Here is a 6,952-nt window from a genome sequence, read left to right on the forward strand (position 1 = left end):
AAAAACACTCCGATGAAAAGCTTTAGCAACGATTGTTTCAGGCGGGCATCCAACATTGACGTAAATTCATTTACATAAATGACTTTCGAGATACATTTTCAAAGCCATCGTGCAGGGAACTGGATCACACGAAGATAAACGGGTAGATGTTGAAGCACATAAACAAAGGAGACCCCACACAATGTCAGTGCAACGTCAATAATTTCACCTAAACGAAAGAAGCTATAAATACGAGGTCTTCAAAGCAGTGTGCGTAAGAAAACGAGAGAAGACAAATGTATGCAAAAAATGAAGAAACCAGAATTTATTCGCGCACAAGCGCTCGCAACGCCAAACGCGTTAGCCGAAATCGAAAATTTTCATTTAACCTTACGTAACCTACTTTTCGGGGGCCACACATTCGTAATGTACGAACTTCGAAGCCACGAAACCGACAACACGGTGAATATATCCCCACCCGGCGAACATGACCTGAGGGACGAAAACACATAAGCAAGGAAAAAAAACAATTTTGCGGACACAAAGTCAACAACAAAGGCGTTTTGCCCAGCACCGAGTGAAGACGCAAAGTTCATATGAAGTGCTAGCCGGAGGCAAAAAAACACCCCCTCTATCGCCAGAAAACAGCAAGGGATATTCAATTCTCGGTCCTGCGGCGAGTTTTTATTCGATTTGTATTTTTTCGCCATCACGTAGAGATCGGGTTTGCCAGCGAGAAAAACGGAAATGTTGATCCCGAATTTGCATTCCAATCGAAGAACTGCAGCTGGGAGCTGGTTTGCGCAAAAGCGGCCTATGCATATCTTTTTTAGTTCTTGTTGCTCGCGAAGCTAAGATCCTTGCCCCCGGTTTCCTAAATGCATTCGAAGAAACACTGTATCGTTGTTCCTTTTTTTTTTTCGTAGACGCACAGACGTTAAGGACGCCGCCCTAGTAAACAACCACAAAAGGCGCTGCTGTCAAACTGAGGGAAAAAAGAAAGAAACAGGAGGAAAATTAACACACTCAAAACAAAATTACGCTTAATACTGAGAGTCTTATTAACGGCAATGTTTTGCTTACGAGAAGTTATTCACTGTTCTAGACACTTTATTATCCTCCTCAGTTAACCCTTGTTCAGAGACGTCGTGGAGGAAGAAAGAATACTTGAAAAAAGTCGTTGCCATCCTAAAACAAAAAGGATTCCGCATCCAAATTTCTTGTTAGTCAAATTTTTACGGGTAATGTGAATGGTTCAGCAAAGAGGGACCGCATGTTTGTACATGTTGGCATGTGGTAATGTTGGTACAACGTGATATTTGATGACTATATCTGAAGAGTCAGTTAATGTTTTCGCTGTCACTGACGAATCGATAGAATTTCACGTCCCCGTCACGCCCCCCCCCCCTCCCCAAACCCCTCGGAGTGTTGCTTACGAACAGGTATGCTCACCACTATGCGTTGATAAAAGTTGCGCCGAAGCGCAAAACTGGCGTAGCTCGCGCGATTCAACCGGTTATGTCGTCTTTCGAATCTAGAAGCACGCGTTTTCGTATATCCCTGTGTTGGTACGAGGTTCGTGTATCCGCTTTCAATCCTCTAGATTTCACAACGCGCCATTTCCCTGCGTTTCAAGCTTCCCTGATTATCCCGAAACCAAGCCGACACGGAAAAGGAAGGGGGGACGCATTGCACATAACACATACACCGCACACACAGTTCAGGTTTCACAGGCGGTCGCACAGTGACGTTGCCCTCAAACATTGTAGAAGGGCTCGTGTGGCTTTCTGGGTTGAAGTACGTGAAGGCCAAGCTCCCAAGATCTTCTCCAGAGTAAAGGAGGGGGAGGGGGGGCGTAACATTTAGAAACACCAGTGAAAAGGCTCAAAGAACCATTCGTGTTTTCTGTTGACATCAGCCATCTCGCTATGCAGGTGTTCGCAAGCATAACTGCTTTTAGACAATGCGGACTACACTGGCAACCGTAGAATACACGTTCTGCTAACTTTTTGTCACAGCGACTGGTTGCGATAAACCATCAGTGCCACAAATCAATGGTTCCATGTAGTTAATAATCCTCCACGCATTTTAAGTCTCTTCCGGACCTACGTGCAGTCACTGCGAGATCAGAAATGGTTACTCACGTGCGAGGACATTCGTCGGTAGTGATGTGGTGTCCCCCTGCAGGGCCCGGTGCACTCTAAGCCAAAAATGGCCAAAATGGGAGCAACGGCTGTTTTTACTCCTTCAGACCGACTGTTACTCTCCGAAAAGACCAAGCGGAACAAGATGGCCGACTTGTTCGAGAATGGGGGAGCAACTGTATTCATCTAAAGTTTGTAAGGGAGCAACGGAAGGAGGAACCGCTGTAAATGCTCTCGTCATGCAACGGTTACTCCCCGGCAGGACACCGCACACAAATATGCATGCCGCCCACATTGATATTCATGGGCCAGATTATTGTTGGTTCTGTGTGCCAAACTTCACCAAACCAAAACAGTGATTTATTTTAGCATCCGTAGATTATAAGATAGCAGCGCTGGCTGAACACAGAAGGAGGCCTGAGAATACAGTACGGCAAATACCTAACACACGCAGCAGCAGAATGGAGAGTTGGCACGTCAAAGCGGACCGAACGCCGAAACACGTGCAAAACAACGATAAAAAAAGCCTAGACACGCCGTTCGTCCGCGAAGTAAGGGCGTCAAAGTCGATCAAGCACCGAAACACGTGCATAAGGAGCCCCCCCCCCCCCCCCGCCCAGATATATCGGAGAAGAAAAAAAAAAAAAGCTGACCCAGACGCGCTTCTCATCAGCCATACACTTAGTAGCACGCTTCACCGTGTAGTTTGAGGGCAGAATGACAAATCTGCGCCATCTGCGCCCGCACGACAAGTGTGGCGCTAGCGTAGCAAACGATGTAAGTTACAAAGTAATTTTTATTCGGTGTTTATGTTGACTAGCACTAAATAAAAATTACACTCAACTTTTTATATTTATTTATGAGTTTTAATGTACCTCAGTTTTTTTTTATAATTGTATTAGGAGAACACACTGAAATTTTTGCGCTGACGCCTGTGCTGCCACTGCTCGACGTTTTTTTTTTTTTTCGGCGCAACTAGGTTCGCGTTCGCACTACTTACTCATTTTCATATGGTCTGTGGTTGGCGAGCACATGGACGTGCTAGCTTGTGAGCGATGTTTTGATCGTGTGTGTGTGTCGCAGATTTGCGTTTCTACTTATTCGTGATGAAGGTTAGTGTATATTTATCTTTATTGAGCGCGAAGTAGTTGTGGATTTTGCTGCTGGGTGGAACAAACACATCGTAAACACGTCTTCAGCTATCTGCAAGCCTGTTCGCTCGTCGGACAAAGGACTGTGCATGCATCAGCGTGCAGGTGAGTGGCATTTCCAGCAACATTTAATGCTCTTACAATACATTGTTGAGTGGTTGCGCTATTGAAAGAGAAATGATTTGCTCTTATTCACCGTATCCATTGCTAGCCTAATCGGACTAAATTACCTCTATTACCGCCTGCATACCCTCTTGCTTCCCTTGTCACCACTGCAGTGCCAGTGTACTTTTGCAGTTAAAAGTTCATTTCCGCAACACTACCTCGCTTGAAAAAACATTGGGGCGGGGTTGTAGCTGCATTCATACTGGCACTTTTCTACCATTGGCTTTATGTAATGTTAACGGCTGAGTGTTGGGGCCTTGGGCCGCATTTTTTAGAGATGTAAAGTGTATGTAAATCAGTAAGTGAACAAATCATTGTCGCATCACTTCACTGGCATAGCCAGGTGGTTGCGCACAGAATTTTTTTAGGCCGGGCGTAGGGAGCCCAAATTGACGACCATATTCGCTTGCCCGGCCTATTCAGATAAGCGGACCCCCCCCCCCCCCTCCCCGCACGCCTTAAAAAAAAAAAAATCTGCCCACATCACTGCGTCACTTGCTTCACCTCTGCGCTGAACGTACTATTTTATAAGCGCACCATCAAGCGAGCAGTTTACATATTGACAGAACAATTGGAGGAGGAATGACCCAAATTTTCAGATTTCTTTAGTGATGCAAAACCTTAGCAAAACTGAATATTGTAAAAGACAATCATAAATGCTGTATGTTCTCGTTAGCGCTGTCATTATTCTGCATCATAAAATCTTTATGCGCTGTGAAAACTTGGCATGCCGTTGAAGTCACTATCGACGTTAATACCAATCGACGAAAATTTCGACAACCTCAATAACGCCGTTTGGGATTTGCCGCATGCACATAATTAGGCTGATTCCCACTTGGCTGTTTTTAACCTGACTTCACTGCTACCAAATGAAACAATATTTGACGCATGTCTTTTACTTTTTTTTCAGGGATATGACACAAAGTTTGGTTATACTGCAGATAAAGATGCTCCCAACGATGCTAAAGTACAGAAAGCAAGTGAATTTTGGTAAGTGCAGACTTTTTGTACTATGTATATGAAAGCATCGCTTTTTAGGGGCAAACTGTGCATGTGTTGGCCAGAGAATAGTTCATTATGCCACATGGTTACACTGGCACTGACAATTCGACATGGCTCCGCTGGCCCGTTTGTGTGCTCACACTGTTACCGTTAAGATAAAAAGTTTATGTTTTCATTGCAGGGATTGCTGTTTGTACTAAAAAGCCAACTGCCAAGATTTGTTTACGCTGGTACTCCTAAAAGTATGCTTTCCCTATTTACATGGATTTCGGCTTGCACAAAGCATAACACTTGGGCCTAGATTCACAAAGCTGTCCATGCGCAGGCCTTCATAACAGCGTTTCTTGACTTGCCTTTACCCTGTTTTCTGCAGATGTTTCGTGGGTTTAAAAGTGCCACAGCATGTTGACCTCCCCCACTCTGAAATATTCGCGTTCAAAGTTCCGCAAGAGTGGGCTTAACTTTCTTGTGCACCTCTTTGCTAGTCCAAGATACTGAAGTATTATGCTCTTACTAGAGGTGGCAGTGTTTCTAATGTTTGTATTTCCATCACATTGACCAAGTATGCGATCTTGGCTTGACTGGTAGCACATCCTCAACAAATGTATTTGTGGCACATGTAGAAGGCAGTACAAAATAAAGAGGCAGACATTCACACCGGGAGCTAACTTCTAATAATGATTTTTTTTTTTTTTTGGAAACCATGGTGTGCTTATTCCAATTTGTCTAACAAGCAGTAACCTGTTTGGCTGTGAACCAACAAGACGTTGAACTAATAAAAGCTTCACATCTTGTTGCTCTCAAATATATATGTATTGGCAAGCTATCTGTGACACTGTCAAACAAAGAATCAGAATATCTGTGCATGCCTTAAGATATATTGCTTCGTTTACATATCTCGTGGCTGTGACTCGTCAACCGAGTGAACAAATGCACCCTAGTTTTCTAAATTTAAAGCATTTTTTGAAGGTAGCACGGTCGACATTTATTTGTCTATAGTTTTGTCCAGCCGTTTGCGTCAAGTACAAAGAAATATACTGAAGATTATCATGTAGCCTCTGCAAATGGTTGCTTTCAAGCAGGCTTCGCATGCTTGGCTTGTGCCTACAGGTATTGCACAATTCAAGACGCAGCAGCGTATGAAAGAACAGTAGAATCGAGAGCAACTATGTGCACGAGCTAAATAAGTATTTTAACATGAGCGGACAGTACGTGTTATTTGCCACACACATGACCTCATTTAGAATGCCCATTGGTGAATGGGCTCATAGAAATGTCACTCAGCTGTGTATAGGAAACAAGTTAACTGAACCTAAGGGTATCTTTAACTGCTACAAATATGCCTTGTTGAGGTGCTCCACATTTTCTTCCAGAGTATTGCTGTCTGAGACATCATGTGAAGAGCGTCTACCACATCAGCATTTATATGGCTTGCCAAGTAACGTTTGGCCGAACCTTCCTTTTTTTTTTCACATTTCGTTTTGCAGTAGACATCCTAGAATGTAAGCGCTGCTGCAGTGTGTGTGACTCATTGTTATGAATTGATTATGGCATGTTTAACCTCACACTTCTATTTTTTTTCTTGCAGCAATGAGATGCTTCACATATGCCTGCGGTGACGTTCTGCTGCGCTAGCCTGATGGAAACACCAGCTGCGAAACTTGAATTCTTCAGAATTGGAGAAGTTGCCCTTCTCTCACCAATGATGACAAAGACTGCCCTATGCTAGAAATTCAAGATTGTTTTTCCACGGATGACGCAGAAAACCTTTGATGTATTATGGTGTTTGTTTAGTGCTGGCTGTGGTGTGGCGAAGTCTACTTTTACGTGTGGTCACACGTCGCCTCATAAAAAGAACAATAAAGCATTTATTTTCCTTTCAATATTGTCCACTTTTTGTGTTAGAAGCACCCAAGCAGTGCTCTTCCAAGGAGCTCTCGCCATGTGTTAAGCGTGTGACAAGCATACTCGAGATAAATACTCATTTCCCCGAATGAGTAACTGGAAGCATGTGCAGTTGGTTTTCAGAGAGTAACTGCGAACACGTGGGAGGAACGGTGAAGAGTAACTGTTGCTCTTAGAAGAGCAACTGGTGGGAGTAATGGTTGGTCGGCAGGGAGCAACTGGTGGGAGTAACTGTTGGTCTGCAGGGAGGAACTGGAGGGAGTAACTGTTCATCCCCCGAAGGAGGAACTGAAAGGAGAGCAACGGTTCCTCCCTCTGCAGTTACTCCTTTTAGGAGAGTAATGGGAGTGGCAATGCAATTGCTCCCTGAAAGGAGCAACCCCTATACCCCTGTTGCTCCGTTTTGGCTTAGAGTGTGGCAACCGTGAACACCTGACCTGCGGGAGCAGTGTGTGAACGTACGGTGTAGTGCTCGGGCAAAAAAAAAAAAAAAACTTCGTGGAGACTGCGTAAGAAACGTGACACACGCCATATATTATACACGCGTAATACATTCACGTTTACCCATATTACGGTGTTTGTGAACTACTAATATGCGCACAAACT

The 6,952-nt window shown here is 44.2% G+C and overlaps 1 long non-coding RNA gene across 1 annotated transcript; it reads left to right on the forward strand.

Annotated features, from left to right (window-relative positions):
- Positions 1–2,777: 2,777 nt before the first annotated feature.
- LOC142774591 (uncharacterized) lies at positions 2,778–6,324 on the forward strand. The gene is made up of 3 exons (XR_012886457.1): positions 2,778–3,379; positions 4,350–4,429; positions 6,030–6,324. It is a non-coding gene; the product is annotated as an uncharacterized LOC142774591 (long non-coding RNA).
- Positions 6,325–6,952: the final 628 nt, after the last annotated feature.

The sequence above is a fragment of the Rhipicephalus microplus genome, chromosome 10, assembly GCF_043290135.1.
Source record: "Rhipicephalus microplus isolate Deutch F79 chromosome 10, USDA_Rmic, whole genome shotgun sequence".
Taxonomy (NCBI): domain Eukaryota; kingdom Metazoa; phylum Arthropoda; class Arachnida; order Ixodida; family Ixodidae; genus Rhipicephalus; species Rhipicephalus microplus.